The 15,652-nt window shown below is 38.9% G+C and overlaps 1 long non-coding RNA gene across 1 annotated transcript in view; it reads left to right on the forward strand.

Moving 5' to 3' along the window:
* The first annotated feature begins 11,001 nt into the window (after nucleotides 1-11,001).
* Nucleotides 11,002-15,652, forward strand: part of LOC146582846 (uncharacterized) — a 71,862-nt gene continuing 67,211 nt past the window's right edge. Inside the window, exons 1-2 of the long non-coding RNA XR_014893078.1 lie at nucleotides 11,002-11,630; nucleotides 12,244-12,365. This is a non-coding gene — a long non-coding RNA (uncharacterized LOC146582846). The remainder of the gene's footprint in view (nucleotides 11,631-12,243; nucleotides 12,366-15,652) is intronic.

Raw genomic sequence — 15,652 nt, forward strand, 5'->3', positions numbered from 1 at the left:
TCTCCAAAGATAGATAAACCAGACGGTCTTTGCGTGAATACGCACTGGATTAAAAAAAATTGTAATGGTTAATTCATTCGCTATTTTTTGAGTAAAATGTAATGTAAACAGGATGATGTAAAAACCCCAGCCTAAATAAGCAGTGGTTGCTTTAATCCTCTTCAGGAATTGACAACTGCTAATATTTTTTCAGGTGAGGTGAGGCATGTATTAGATTATAGTCAGCAATGTGTAGGGTAACTTAGCTGAACCAATGAGAGCAGGCTTTAAAAATCCAAACACAAAATGTCACTTACATGCATAGGATACCAGTGCCTTTATTGAGGCAGTATACAGGGAGTGCAGAATTATTAGGCAAATGAGTATTTTGTCCACATCATCCTCTTCATGCATGTTGTCTTACTCCAAGCTGTATAGGCTCGAAAGCCTACTACCAATTAAGCATATTAGGTGATGTGCATCTCTGTAATGAGAAGGGGTGTGGTCTAATGACATCAACACCCTATATCAGGTGTGCATAATTATTAGGCAACGTCCTTTCCTTTGGCAAAATGGGTCAAAAGAAGGACTTGACAGGCTCAGAAAAGTCAAAAATAGTGAGATATCTTGCAGAGGGATGCAGCAGTCTCAAAATTGCAAAGCTTCTGAAGCGTGATCATCGAACAATCAAGCGTTTCATTCAAAATAGTCAACAGGGTCTCAAGAAGCGTGTGGAAAAACCAAGGTGCAAAATAACTGCCCATGAACTGAGAAAAGTCAAGTGTGCAGCTGCCAGGATGGCACTTGCCACCAGTTTGGCCATATTTCAGAGCTGCAACATCACTGGAGTGCCCAAAAGCACAAGGTGTGCAATACTCAGAGACATGGCCAAGGTAAGAAAGGCTGAAAGACGACCACCACTGAACAAGACACACAAGCTGAAACGTCAAGACTGGGCCAAGAAATATCTCAAGACTGATTTTTCTAAGGTTTTATGGACTGATGAAATGAGAGTGAGTCTTGATGGGCCAGATGGATGGGCCCGTGGCTGGATTGGTAAAGGGCAGAGAGCTCCAGTCCGACTCAGATGCCAGCAAGGTGGAGGTGGAGTACTGGTTTGGGCTGGTATCATCAAAGATGAGCTTGTGGGGCCTTTTCGGGTTGAGGATGGAGTCAAGCTCAACTCCCAGTCCTACTGCCAGTTTCTGGAAGACACCTTCTTCAAGCAGTGGTACAGGAAGAAGTCTGCATCCTTCAAGAAAAACATGATTTTCATGCAGGACAATGCTCCATCACACGCGTCCAAGTACTCCACAGCGTGGCTGGCAAGAAAGGGTATAAAAGAAGAAAAACTAATGACATGGCCTCCTTGTTCACCTGATCTGAACCCCATTGAGAACCTGTGGTCCATCATCAAATGTGAGATTTACAAGGAGGGAAAACAGTACACCTCTCTGAACAGTGTCTGGGAGGCTGTGGTTGCTGCTGCACGCAATGTTGATGGTGAACAGATCAAAACACTGACAGAATCCATGGATGGCAGGCTTTTGAGTGTCCTTGCAAAGGAAGGTGGCTATATTGGTCGCTGATTTGTTTTTGTCTTGTTTTTGAATGTCAGAAATGTATATTTGTGAATGTGGAGATGTTATATTGGTTTCACTGGTAAAAATAAATAATTGAAATGGGTATATATTTGTTTTTTGTTAAGTTGCCTAATAATTATGCACAGTAATAGTCACCTGCACACACAGATACCCCCCTAAAATAGCTAAAACTAAAAACTACTTCCAACAACATTCAGCTTTGATATTAATGAGTTTTTTGGGTTCATTGAGAACATGGTTGTTGTTCAATAATAAAAGTATTCCTCAAAAATACAACTTGCCTAATAATTCTGCACTCCCTGTACAAACTGACAGAATCTAAACTCAGAGGTGCGGTGTTGGTTTGAATCACTCATCACTTTCGGCCAGGAGATACATTGATTTTTTGGTTAGGTTTAACTTAACAACATCAACCAGAAGTTAGAAGAACCTTCTCCCATCAGCAAAAAGCTCCTTCTTCATTTCTTTGCTACCTAACACTGCGATGAGTCATCCTTTTCTAAAGAGGTTGCCTATTGAAACTCATTATAATCTACTTCAAAAATCCATTACTATTGTTGTTAGGGGCTTTATTTTATATAGTTTGACTGGACATTTGAGAGATTAAGGTCACCAGTGTGAGGAAAATCAATACATTACTCGGGTACAGAACAGTATTTATTTGCCAGTCCATATACACCAGCTAGCTGGCTGATTGCTCCCCTGTGACATGAAAGCTTTAAATATGGTGAGAGCGTATTCAGAGTGAATATGCTGTATTGTTGCATGTTTCAGGAAGATTGCTTCTCTCTATTTAAGTATTGCTTGTCAGCATGAAGTGCTGCAACACAGCCGAGCAATTTGAGAGGCAATCCAAGCATATAGAGGGAAAAGATTCGCTCCCAAATTGCTTTTAAAAGAGACCTCACCTTGATTCATCTGCATTTTTTTTTAACGCAAAACGACTACAGGGAAATGATTCACCTTCCACACTGGAGATGGTCTGTCTTCTTTTGTCAAAATAATCCTGAAGTTAATACAGCTGTGTCAGCTCACCGTGGATAAGCTTGTATTGGACTTCATTGATAACTGTGGCAGCTTTATAGCAAACACAAGCACAGGAAATGGGGGCTGAGGGCTCTTTGCATCTGGTCTTTGGTGCAAAGAGGAGGAGGTGAGCTAGTTTGTGAAACAAAAAAGCGAAGCTGCGTTTATGCTCATTATATTATCCTGCACCTTGTTCTCTTACCTGCAGACTCACAGGCAAATATACTGGCCTTGAATGCAAAATTGCCTGCTGCTGTTTGATCAAAAGCAGTTTCTTCCATAAGATAAGTTGGGAAATCCTAATCTTCTGTTCTGCCTCAAAGCAGTCTCTGGTGCTATCTCACTGCAAACAGTGTTTTTGTTGAGTACCTGAACCCAGAGCAGCCACTTCACCACCCAGGGAGAATGCCTTTGACTAATCCCTACGGCTTTCTTATCAAGTATGATTGAATAGTGCCCTCAGTCCCCAGAAGACAGGCTAACCTTTATCTTTTTATTTTCTATTCTTGCGTCTTTCTTTTCCCTCCCAAAAAGTTGTTTGTGGGGAAAGGAGGCCTATTAACTGTTTACTCCCTCCAGTATGCGCATCTTTTCCCCAGTAGGTGTGCGTTTAAAACATAAAAGGCTCAGAACAAAATAGGAAATTTCCACTCCATTTGCCATGCAGCCAATCAGTGCGCAGTGACCCAGATAAGGAGTGTGATATTGATAATGACAGCAATAAAGATGTATTTTCACCACAAGCCTTCCTTCTAATTAGGTTGATGTGTGAAGAAAATAAATTAATTTTGACAAAAAGCAAAAGAAAAAAGAAAAAATGTGCCCAGAGGATTAGACAGGCAAGTGTGACAGAAGAGGAGAGGGTGAGATTCTGGAGGTTTCTGGGGGTTAAGTGACTCCACTGTTGGGGAATGGGTGACAATTACCAGTGAAATGAGATTTTGTGGCTTCAGGTGCCTTCCAAATATGGTGTTTGGTCAGAGTAATTGTTCAGGGTCAAGTGGGTGATACTCACTGATGATGCTGTGGCTGTTTTTGCATCTCTTAATGAGCCCTTCCAGAACAGAAAAATATAAGGGTATTAAGAAGAATATAGGGTAGTGACTGTCTTGAGAACTTATTGTTGTTATAATACCAGGCTGGCTTTAACAGTTTGGCAGTTGGGAAGCTCTGCCTTCACTCAGTCAACACACTTTCTTTGTCTTTCTTTTTTTAAGGTACTATTTTTTTTTCTGTCATTTAAAAACTCTTTAAAAGTTACTCCCTGTAAGGAAGAAGGCAGCAATTAAGCCACAATTTGCTAAAAGGGGCCTGTAATTTTCAAGTAATTTCACATGCTCTCTTTCAGCAAAGCATTTTTGTTTCATTATGTGTTTTACTTTAAATGTGCCAGCTGACACAAAATGAACATTATTTTTAAAAATCTGTCCATGGGAAATAATTACATTGAGCGCATTCATGAGAGTGTCATTGAAATTATTTTAAAATATATATTTTATTAAATGGAATTATAGTTTTAACACCTTTCAGAATGCCATCAAGTTCATTATAGCAACTCATTTATTTTTAGATTGTAGATTCTGGCTGACTAATGCTGTGAATTAGAAGGAAATAGTTCAAATATGATTCATGATTTTTTTCTTAGAAAGTTTTACAAAACTAAAAAAATATCTTTGTAAAAATTTCATGCTATCTTGTTTCAGCTTTCTTGTGCATTAAAATAAATAGGTAAATAAATAATAAAAATTGCAAAAGTTCTTTCATTTGTAGGACTTAAATGTGTAATTTCAAACTAGGGCTATTAGATAACCAGCCAGTCAAATTATCTGATTATCTGAAACCAAGCAATTTAATAAAATTCCACAACTCTGATCAGATTTGAGAGTGTACAGGAAGTTGGTAAATTCTGCTAAACTAGACTAGTTAGCTTTTAAATCATGTGAGGTGCAAAGTGTAGGTACACTGGGAATATTTTTTAAGAATTAAAAATAAAAAGGATACAATTGTTAATTAACTGTGTAACCCACTACAGTTTGAACATGAAAGTTGAACATGCCAACAAGCCACGTAATATATATATATATATATATATATATATATATATATATATATATATATATATATATAGATACAGATACAGACGGACAAAATGGTGGTGGCTAACCAACCGGACATAGTGGTGGTAGACAAACAGAAGAAGACGGCCGTAGTGATCGACGTAGCGGTTCCGAATGACAGCAATTTCAGGAAGAAGGAACACGAGAAGCTGGAGAAATACCAAGGGCTCAGAGAAGAGCTCGAGAGGATGTGGAGGGTGAAGGTAACGGTGGTCCCCGTGGTAATCGGAGCACTAGGTGTGTGTGTGTGTATATATATATATATATATATATATATATATATATATATATATATATATAAAACACCCAGCACGCCCCTGCGGGCGGTTTATCCTTCAAGCTCTGGTCCTCTACCAGAGGCCTGGGAGCTTGAGGGTCCTGCGCAGTATCTTAGCTGTTCCCAGGACTGCGCTCTTCTGGACAGAGATCTCCGATGTTATTCCCGGGATCTGCTGGAGCCACTCGCCTAGCTTGGGAGTCACCGCACCTAGTGCTCCGATTACCACGGGGACCACCGACCATCGAAATCCACCGAGCAGTAATTTTTTTTAAGCTTCAACAGCCCGCGCCATCATGTCCACTGATCACTGCATTCCTTCACACAACTGTTTCTGTACAGAAAACATGTCCTCAGCCCACGGGAAACATGGGACTACAGACCCTATAGAAGCAGTATTAAAAAAATTATAATGAGTGTAAGTTTGACTTGAAAAGACGTCCAAGACAACCATTTGGACGATAAATTGCCCGTACACAGAGATCCTATGGACATCAACACTAAACGTTCACATGTCACCTGGTGTTACAAAACAACCCAAAGACATCACTCCAATGTCACTTTGAGCAGTGGATAATTTTACTGTTAAATCTATACTGTTTGTAAAAGAGGGTTCATTCCACCATTTGTTTCTGGACTCCACATTCGGAAGACTCAAATTGAGCATTTTGGCTGACAACATGTTTGGCACCATTCACTTGTCTGCTCTCACATGCATATGAATTCGAGGGACATCTGCTTCCTATTCCATAGAGTTTAATATGATATGAGCCCACCCTTTGCAGCTACACCAGCTTCAAGTCTTCTGAGAAGGCTTTCCACAGGGTTTAGAAGTGTGTGCATAGGAATTTTTATCTATTCTTCAAAAAGTGCATTTGTGAAGTCAGATACTGATGTTGGATGAGAAGACTGGTTTGCAGTCTCTGCTCTAACATCTAAAGGTGTTTTATTGAGTTGAGGTCAGAACTCTGTCAAATCCTTCAACACCATTCATCCATGTCTTTATGGACCTTGTTTTGTGCATTGATGTGCAGTCATGTTGGAATAGGTAGGGGAAATCCCAGACGGTTTCCAAAACGTTGGCATGAATGTCTTGTCCAAAATATCTTGCTAATGTAAGCATTAAGAGTTCTTTCACAAATGCTTGCGGAAGCAGTCTCCATGTCTAGGTTCTTGATTTTATACACCTGTGGGCATGGAAGTGATTGGAACTGAATGCAAAGAACTATATAAGTCAATTACAATTACTGCATTTCCACAATGAAAATATTGTTTTCACACTGTTTTATCCTCTTTTTCACAAGTTTTTATTTATGTTATATTTCCATAATCATGTTATCATTATATCATCAATGAGTTAATAGAAAGAGTTACACAATGAACTACAGGCTGTGAGAATGTTGCTTTCTCCAAGCCACCTAAAATAAATATCCTGCATTCAAGCCCATATGAGAATATCATAGAGGAGTATGGGAGTGTGGCTAGAGTGGATAGGAAGCAATCAAGCAAGCACGTAAGGAGGTCAGCAGCCAACACTGCCAGGAGGAACCGTCATGCATGGCAGAACAGAAATGCCAACCCCTACACTTCCCACTAGAGGAAGAGGAGGAATCAGCTGCTGTGTTAAGCTTCTACAGCATAGGGGAAGATGGGAGATGTCACCCCACAGCAATATGCTGCAGACTCAGCTGGTGTTGACATCTAGATTAACCTTGGACTGCTGTGAGCACAACTCCTCTGGAAGTGCCGACCTGTTCTCATTTCCATGGCATCAAATACTGCCTTTCAGTCAAAGCCGCTGGCATCTCGGAGATATACATATATATAAGTTGTTCAACACCCTTTGGTGCCATGACACATCAGTCACAGCAATATTGGACTTGGAAAGCAAACCCTCTGGTTTGAAAGAGTGACAAAGTTTGTGTCCAGTGTGGAGGCCTTGTTTTTACTTGCTGTGTACGTTTTGTTTTCACTTACTGTTGAGTTTGAAATTTTACACACCAAAATAATAATTAACAGTACACCCCTTTACAAAATTAGCTATACAGAGTGAAAAAATAGGCTTTTAAAATACCCAATATTTTAAAATTTGATGCCAAAGGGTTGTGGCCAGGTTTAGGATGTGACAAGCTGGCAGTGAGGCTCAGAAAGCAGGGTCTTATTAGAATGCACACAGAGAGCTTGTACCCAGTCCCCGAGGCTTTCAGGTACTGCCCCTCATTTGCTGACCTGTCAGTCAAATCATCAGAGAGCACTGCTGCAGGGACATGGCAAACTTGGCTGGGACTTTTAACCCAACAATGCTTGCCCTAATTCATATTACTCTGGCTGCTCCTGGTGCTTATCAGGTTCATTCATATGGGGCCAACATCAAAAGGTAAATTCTGTATCAAATGTACAACTTAACCCTTAAAGTGGGTGTATTATGCTCATTTCCAGCTCCGTATTTTTATTCTGAAACTCCAGAGAGATGTTCTGCATAATTCATAGTTTTAAAAAAAATCCTTGTTTATCTTATGATTGCTGTGGCTGCAGTTCCTCATTTTGTTCACTGTCTAACACAAGCTCCTTTCCTTTTAAGCCTATCCTCGTTTTAAACTAATTTAAACTTCTTTTTTTTTTTTATCTTTTCACCATATTTCACCAAAATTTTATATTGGTAAATTGCCTGTCTACAAACATTGCACCGACATAACAAAAAAAGGAGATCCACACAGCAATTTAGTCAAAAACTATTGAAAAGTGTATTAAAGATGAACCGAATAGAGCAGCTGATAACCCAAAACAGCTTGTTGCTTGAACTGGTTACAAAACTAGTGATAACTCCAAAGCATTCAATGCAAAGAAAATGTAAACCAAGCCTTTCAAGAGAGAGAGAACTACTGGGGGAGGAAACTGACATACGCAAACTCCTAACTATGAAAACCTATTGATCGGGACCTGAAAAAGTGAAAGCAAGAGAAGCAAAATTAAGAGTAACGTCTGAGGCATTGTTTATAGCAACATCATTTAAATATGACATTGGACACACCTGCATTGTTAATTGTTTTGTCAGAGCTTGACAGCTGCTGTTATTTCTGATAGCTGGTGTAATAGTTCTTGTGACTTCTTTTATATTTACAGATACAGATACCTTTAATTAAATTCATAACCTGTTAGAATGTGGCAAGATATAGAAAATAGTGAAAGGCAGCACATTTAAACATAATAATAACAAATGAATACATGTGAAGTTTTGTTCACACAGTCCTCCTCCTGTTTGGTTTATGTATTCCAGCTGTGGACCATGACGCTTTAAACACTGAAGGTAAAAAACACAGGTAACACCTACTGTATAAGCTCCTCCAACAAGCCTCCTCTTCCCTCTGTCTTGTGTCCTCCAGATGCATTTTAGGAACAGAGACATCCTTCAGCACTGAGACTGATTTCTGGGTCACGGGCAGCAGGATGGAGGACAGAGTAGACAAGGGAGCACAAATTAGAGAAATGAGAAAACACCTACCATGAGGCCTGGGGCTGTCACAATATGTTGTACAGTGATATACTTTGGCTGCTCTAACACCTCAGAGATGATTCAAACAAATTAGTCAGCACAATATCAAATCAGAGCAATTTCCTTGTGGTGTTGTCGTCGCAACACTGTTGCAATCCAGCATTTTGAAGTCAAGTTTGAATCTGGTGAACTTGTTACATTTGTTTTGCATCACACCTTTAAGACCACTGACAGGTGAAATGATTTACTATCACAGACCGCTTTATTAGTTACACCTGGCTAGTACCAGACTGGACACAGATTCTTTGTTGCAAAGATTCAACAAGGTGCTAGAAACATTCTTCAGAGATTTTAGTCTGTATGGACAAAATAGCATAAACGATTCTTTATTGTCATTCTTTATGAAAGAAAAATGAATGAAGAATAAAAGATAGTTACCTAGATCTTGCGGTTGATGTAGATTTGTCAGGAGCACATCTATGTATACAACACATTGTATAGGTGCGCTATGGAGTTGAGATCTGATGACTGTGGAAGCCATTTGCATGTGGAGAACTCACTGTTATGTTCAACAAAACAGCACAATATCCTACTGAAAGCAGCCATCAGTATACTGACAGAGTGTGGTCTTTCACTGCTGTAGCCCACCTGCTTCAAGGTTCAATGTGTTGTGTGTTCAGAGATGCTGTTGCGCATACCTTGGTTGTAATGAGTGGTTATTTGGGTTACCGTTGTCTTCCTTTCAGCTTAAAGAGGTCTGGACATCATTCTCGGAACTCTCGCATAAACCAGGCTTTGTCACCCAGAGACAGTGGATATTTTCTTTTTCTGTAAACCCTTGAGATGGTTGTGCAGGAAAATTCCAGCCATTCAACAGTTTCTGAAATGCTCTGTGTGGCATCACAAACACGCCACATTCAAAGTCGCTTAAATCTCCTTTCATCCCCCGTTTTGATCCTTTGTTTGAACTCCAGCAGTCATTTGTCCATGTCTACGTGCCTAAATGCACTGAGGTGCTGCCATGTGACTGGCTGATTAGATGTTTGCTTTATTGAGCAGTTCAGCAGTGTATCTAATGAAAAGGCTGGTGAAGTTATCCCCTGAGAATCACACGAGAGGAGGGAACAAAACAAGTCCATCAAACTACAAAGACGTGTAGTACAGCACGCTTACATAAAATAGCTAATAATGAGACGGTGTGGATGTGGGTTTAAAATAAAGATTACTTTATTAATTCATCTCAAAAAGACTAATTCAAAAATACATTATGTTTCAATACATGTGATTACAGGTTACTGTATAGGCAAAAAAAATCAGGAATCTAGTATCTGAAATTATTAGAATAAGTAATTTTAAGTTTGAGTAAATTATTGCAAACAGTATAAATGCTGCATACTTCTCAGTTGAGTTCATTACACGCAACTTTGTGTCGAAGACATGGCAGTTGTCTAGAGGAGGACAATCATAAAACATGGCAACTAATGACATGCTGGTTGAGATGAATTGTAATTCTTCCATCATTTCATCACCACTGCTCCTGAGCAAAAGCCATGTAAATACTAATTACATATATTTACTAATTAACCCATACACTGTGAATGAAATGTAATCACTCCACAGTGGAGAACATGAATATCAGCTGGCAACACTGAATTAATATTCTCTGCTATGCGTAAAATCCATAGTGGAAGTCACACAACCTGTTGTCATAGCAACTCTGAGAAAGAACAATATTTCAGATGGGGTTGTCGGTCAGTTCGGACAAAAATGGAAAACAATGTAGATTCTGTCCTTCTGCTTGAGGATGAATAAAAGATGGCAAAACTAATATATTTTCCTAAACCAATACAGCACATTGCAATGAAAGTGGGTGGTGTAGCTCCAGTAACTGAATTTTAAAGTAGAACAATGTTTCTTGTGAGGAGATGCTGGTGACCCCATTTTTGCCAAGTGGGAATAACAGTGTTTATGATCTCCTGTGAAACGCACAATAATCTAAGCAGCTCTCGACCTAATCCACTGGCAGTTTTCACCATTAAATGCCAAAGCAGCAGAAAAAGTGTTTTTGGCACATTTTAGTTGTTTGTCTCAGTCATATAAAGAAACAGGCTCTTAAAGGCATACGATTCTGTATTTTTCAGTTAGCCCTTAACCTATCTGGTTTCAAACAATTTGTATCTTATAAAATATGTGAAAGATGAAAAAATCAGCCAGTTGCCTAAAGTTCATAAAAATTCAAGCTTTTAAATAATAGTTGAAAAAAAAATGGAGTGTTGTTATTCCCAGTTTTACCCCAAGGTATGCTATGTCCCAAATAAATCAAGACACAGTCATTAAGAAGTGCATCTATGTGGCCTTCAGCTAATCATTTTATTGGTGTTTGTATTGGCATCAAGATGAAGATGTACCTGAAGCTACTGAAGAGAAGTGTCTGTAAATGTCTCATGTCACTGATGCAGATCTTTTGAAAGCAGGAAAAAAGACGTAATCTGGTTTGCAGAAGGCTGTTTTAAATTCATCATAATTTCTAATATTACGAAATGGTGACTTTCAGAGACCTTTCATGATCTCAAAATAATCCGATCGCATGGAGAATTTTCTGTAACATATGGCAATGTTATACAACAACACAAACAGGACATATTTTACCAACATCAAGGTATTTTTAAATATAAATACAAGGTATATTGTTTGGTAATGATGCAGCTCTTAGGCTCTGGGGCTTTGTGTTTCACGATGTGTGTCCTTGCATTAAAGAGGGCATTCGTGTCAGTGTTACATTTGTTTTTTATATATGTATAATCCACTGGAGAAACAAATTCCATAAAGTGTTCTTTTATTTTGGACTATTTCGTGGTTGGTCAGTCATTGACTGTCAGGTCGAATTCGGTGTCTGATTGGTTAGAGAAGGAAAAATTTCCTGTTGAATGAAATGCGTAAAGCCCCGCCCATCCAGCCTAGCAAGACCAACGGAATTGAGTTAGCGAAAACTTCTTAGCTCTGATGCGGAAAGAGCTTGTAAACATTTTGGAAAGGTGATTCATTTGTGTTCAAATAGGTGTTTTAACGCAATGCATAGCAACTGCGTGACCTAAATAATACACCTGTGAAAATTTACTGTCAAGATATTACAGGTACAATTTTTGAACGCTTCTGCAATGTCTAATGGTGCTTTATGCTTAGCTGTAAGGAAAGTATTCTGCTTGCTTAAAGCCTAAATGATGATTTTATTCATCCATAAGAAAATATGTAAAAGACATTGTGTATAATCACTTAAAATATATTTAATTTGTATGTATATTTTTGATATTTATGTTATTTTAGCGTACATTTTGTACTGTTCCTGAGCTCATGATAGATGTATTCTGTGTACAATTTCTGTGGTTTACGTTTTAAAATTCAGAATTAAAATGAAAACGCATTTAATGGCTGATTGAACTGCAGTGTCATGTTAAGGGTTATTGATTAGCTTATGGCCATACAGGTGTTTCCCTGCCATATAATTTGAGGGGTCACTTCACACACTGGTTCGTGCAAAGTCAGTTTTATTTAAAATAGAAATATGAACATTTCCCTATTTCTGATTGTTTATTAATAATATGAAGAAATGAAATCCCAATAAACAAAACTGATTAAATATCTATTTACATTACAATTCTGGTGAGTTTTGGGTGCTTATTAGTTTACTATTCAGGATATGCTCTGCAATAATACCCACAATAACAGTCCTCTTGGTTTCTGTGCCAGGTTTTTGAGACTTCTCAAGGATACTGTGTCTTGGACCTTGGACTCTGGTAACTTGCCATCACTAGAGATAAGCCAATCTTCAGAAAGAAGAAGACAGACCTCAGTTTGGCGGGAGCACTATGGTAGGACAATCACCCAGTTACTGCAGTTCTTTTGCTTGAATTGCCAGAACTTGAAACAAAACTGATTTTAGCTTTAAATGGTAAATGGTAGAGCTGGGCGATATATCGAGTTTTTAAAACATATCGATATATTTTTATACGAGATATAAGATGTGACAATATCCTTTATATCGATATAGTCTATGTTACGTTATAATTATAGTTGTGGAGCCGCAAGTTTGCCTCTCTTTCGTCCACTTTTGTCTCTACGCAACGTTACTCCGCCTCGCCTTCACTGAAGACAACTCCCCCTCCTCCCCCATCGCTTCACATGCAGGCAGCGACAAGACGGACACGGCAAATCTCCGTTAACGAGTTACTGCGCATCGCCCCATGCGTGGGGCTGGACGGCGTCAACGTGCTAACGAGCTAAACATGCTAACGAGCTAACAGCGCTAACCCTAAAATCCTTTCATTCTCTCAAAAGTTGATAGCGCGCCTTATGTATGAATTCTGGTTGTGCTTGATGGCCGCGAACTGATTTTATGTGGTACACGGCGCTCAGCAATCTGTCAAAAATGTTTGAGTACGACTTTGGTAAGCTAAGGAGCTGCACCGCTTGATAGATTGTCGGCGCATTACGGCTACCGAGGAGCTTCGCGGAGTGATACGTACTGTGCATCAACGTAATATTACCGTACTGTGTGTGTATAAGGACCATAAATGGCACCTGTAAGAGACGTGGTTATGAAGCGGATTTCAAACTCCAGGCTATCAGTCACACAGTAAAACTTGGGAACAGAGCAGCTGTGAAATCTGTCTGTCTTTGTTATTACGCTCAGCGTCTTTTAGTTTACATTTTGACTGCACAATTGTGAGCTCTTTGTTTAGCACAAAAACAACCTTGTTTTCTTTTATTTATGGAGCATTATTATTTAATGAATGCTCATAATTTAATTTTGAGTAATTTTTCATGTACATCTGTGCTGTATGTTAATAAAAGTGCCTGTGTGACATCTGGGACACAGCTTTGACTAAGAACTCTCTTTTTGTTCTTACTTTATGGCTTAAAAAAAAAATCGAGATATATATCTTATATCGCCATCCAGCTAAAAAATATCGAGATATGAATTTTGGGTCATATCGCCCAGCCCTAGTAAATGGTCTGTATTTGTATAGCGCTTTACTAGTCCCTAAGGACCCCAAAGCGCTTTACACATTCAGTCATCCACCCATTCACACACACACATTCACACACTGGTGATGGCAAGCTACATTGTAGCCACAGCCACCCTGGGGCGCACTGACAGAGGCGAGGCTGCCGGACACTGGCGCCACCGGGCCCTCTGACCACCACCAGTAGACAACGGGTGAAGTGTCTTGCCCAAGGACACAACGACTGAGACTGTCGGAGCCGTGTCTCGAACTGGCAACCTTCCGATTACAAGGCGAACTCCCAACTCTTGAGCTACGATCGCCCCCCTTTATGACATATTGACCTACAAGTAAACTGACTACAACTAAGGACAATAACGGAGTCTGAATATACCAAAGAAATGAATGTTGTTACTGGATAAGGAGCACTGCTCTAGAAGAGCAAAGGATCTGTGTATGATCTTTAAATAGACTGAACCGCCATAAAGCATATCACTTAATGTTTTATGGATTTTGTGCTGATATTGTACCTTTATTTTTTATTTTATTAACAGAGGTTGCGCTGCATATTCACACTTTTTAACGTGAAATGCAGTTTTCAATTCTACCTACCCACCCTTGGGTGTAGTGCAGGGGTTACAGAACTGTTGATAATTTATAACAGAGGCCCACAAGACAAAATCTGATCATCATTGTTGCAACATCTCTACAAATATCAGAGTCTGTGGAGCAAATTAAGTAAAAAGTCAACCTTTTGGTGAGAAGAAATGTTAAATATACTACTTAGAATAGGCTTGTTGTTATGGCTGGCTAGTTCAGGAAGTCCTGACATTACTATCCAGAGTTATAATTTTTTAATGTAGCCCTAGTAAAGAAAACACTTCACAGATATCACCGAGATATCACCAAGGTCTCTTGGATGTTTTGGATGGTCCAAATAAAACCTTTAATTTCTAACCCAATTTGAGTGTTCACTGTTTAACCCTTTAAGACCTACCATAGAACCAAGTTCGCCAGAGCTTATATTATATTTTTACATGCTGTGGAGCCATTTTTGGGAGCATTTCAAGTTGCTATACATCAATACAACCATTATAGCCCAAACTTTAATAATATGTCTGCATTAGGTGCATAGTAATTACATAAATTGCAAAAAAAGTGCAATAAACTACAAAAAAATTGAAAATCGTTTTTGTTTTTTTTAACATATATTTCTAGTTAGAGAAATTTAAGAGGCTTATCCCTCAAAACTGTAAATACAAAAAAGTTACACAAACTAGTTTCCCACCACAGGAAATTTATTTTGAGTGTCTTCATAGTTTTATTTTTGAAATACACCAATTTTTATATACTGCAGGAAAAACGAAAATAAATATTATAGTGCAAATTTGCAAAATAACAGCATATGCATCAAAATAAACTATTTCCAGCAGTGCAATATGAGTCTTAAGCATCCCAGAAACGACACAGAAAGTCATAAAGTCAAACATAACTTTTTAAAACACATAACAAGTAAAACACAAGCTCATAAGGCCCCGATCGTAAAAAACTACATTTCCGCAAAATGACGTCACTTCCGGTTTCGGGCTGGTCATGCGGTCATGTGATAGTTCGCGCTGATGGACGTAGGAAGTGTTACAAACAGCTGATGGATCGGCGAAGCGTGTTTCTGGAATATCATGTTTTTGTTGCTGCAAGTGATTTTTATGCAGTTTTTGCAAAGCTATATGTGGAAGGAAACTGTGACCTAGGACAAGCTGATGGCATAAGATGTAAGTACAACTCCTCCAGTTTCATATGCAAAAAAAATTATTGCGCTAGCTTACTTGGTTGCAGAGCTACCGGGATTTAAAAATAGTTACGCAAAACAGAGCGTGCCCGCTCCGATCGGCTGTAAAGGGTTAAAAGACCTTGGGTAAGTCACATTTTCTTCCTTTCGTTTCTTTTTTTGTGCCCACACTTTCAATTTAGTTTAACTTTTGTAGTGCCAGTAAAACGACAAACATTTGGAGAGATTAAAAAAATCCTAAAAATACATCCATGCAGAAATAAAAATTAAAATGGGGAAAAAGAGAGCAAAAAAGTCTCAAAACATCTGCGTCCCCCTCTGTATTCCTGTTATTTGTAAAATTTCTGTATCACTGCACCTCTAT

Source organism: Mchenga conophoros, linkage group LG1 (assembly GCF_057382185.1).
Source record: "Mchenga conophoros isolate Kocher_MC1m ecotype Shallow Benthic linkage group LG1, M_conophoros_male_GT1.1, whole genome shotgun sequence".
Classification (NCBI taxonomy): Eukaryota; Metazoa; Chordata; class Actinopteri; order Cichliformes; family Cichlidae; genus Mchenga; species Mchenga conophoros.